Raw genomic sequence first — 1646 nt, 5'->3', positions numbered from 1 at the left:
TATATATATGCATAGAAACCAAAACTTATGTATATATATATATATATATATATATATAAAGAAACCAATAACTGTGTGTGTGTATATGATATTGAGCTTAACGTATTTAACACACATAATATAAAATCTAAACTAGATTACCCAAGCTATGATCTAGATCTTCATTGTAGCTCAACTTGGTACACATGCGGATGAAGCTTGAACTTGATCTTTAACTTTGAATTGCAAGGCTTCACCGACATTCCGCCAACCTCCTTTGGATATGTTCGTTGAAGCTCTATTCCATCTAACCTCCAACTACGTTGTTTGTCTATAATAAATAAGAAAACACAAATACTAGACAAACAATATTAGTGGTAAATTATTTGTTAAACATCATCAAAACAAGAAGGCCAACAGTTGTGGGCTAGAACTGGCTGTATACAAGCTAGAACTAGGGTAATAGAAGCTAGAACTAACGTAGAAGCGAGAATTATTAAGTTTGAATTAAAAAACGAGGGCTGGGTTTATAACTACAAGTTGTGGGCTAGAACTAGCAAATCTATTAGAATCCGAGCTATAATCCAATGAACTAACATTAACTGATATTACATGAATATTGTTTTTAGCATCAAAAAAATCCTTGCCCCTACATGTCATCTCGAACTTGAACGGCGCTGTGGACTTTTGAAGAATCCTCTTTTTCCTTGAAAGCTTGCATGTGAACCTCCTTTAATCCTCTGTTATGGCAATGCTCCACCATAAACGACAGATCCCCCTCGTTCTCAATAGGAAATTTGAAGCTTCCATTTGTTTCATCTTTGAATGACAAACTTAATAATTCATATGGAAGATCTAACCTATCTAACACATCAAATTTTAGATCAAGAATAGTGGTTGAAGTGTTAATCTTCATGAATACTGCTCTATCACCCGAAGCTACGATGCAGGTGATGTCCTTTTCAGCCATTATGAAGTGGAGGGAAGAGTAATGGAGAGAATTTTGGTCTGAGGAAAAGTAATGGAGAGAATTTTGGTCTGAGGAAGAGTAATGGAAGAGTAATGGATAACTAGATATTTATTGCTCATGATAGACTGAAAAAGGGAGGAAAATTTCCTCCATTTCTTACAGTAGTTTGCATTTAATGGGATGTGATGAAGAGAGGTGACGAAGCGTCTGGGGAAGAAGGAGAAAGGCAAAGTCGGGTTTTTTTAAATATAATACCTCTGGCTGTATACAGCTGACGTGGAGGGCCCTAGAAATATTAGAGGCTGCTTTTTGGGGCTTATACACAAGGGGGAAAATACAAGGGGCATCGTCACATGATTTTTCTGCTTTTGAGGCCCCGACACATTTTTCCCAAAAAATAAACCTCAAAGTTATAAAACACTAGTAAAAAACTGGGCATCCTTGATGGGCTATCACATCAAGGATGCCAGAAATCCCGTCAGGGATACATATCCTTGACGGGGAACTGTCAAGGATATGCCGTTAGTAAAAGTCCTATCAAGAAAAAAACATCCCTGACGGGTGGCCGTCAGTAACACTCATTACTGACAGCTTCATCCCTGATGGCAGCGTCATCAAGGTTTCTCAAACATCACTGACGGCACCGTCGTCAACATCCCTGATGGGCTAGCCATCACCTATCAGGGATATACATACA

The sequence above is a fragment of the Asparagus officinalis genome, chromosome 10 (genome assembly GCF_001876935.1).
Source record: "Asparagus officinalis chromosome 10, Aspof.V1, whole genome shotgun sequence".
Classification (NCBI taxonomy): Eukaryota; Viridiplantae; Streptophyta; class Magnoliopsida; order Asparagales; family Asparagaceae; genus Asparagus; species Asparagus officinalis.
The sequence above is the reverse complement of the archived record's forward strand: the minus strand, read 5'-3'. Positions refer to the sequence as shown.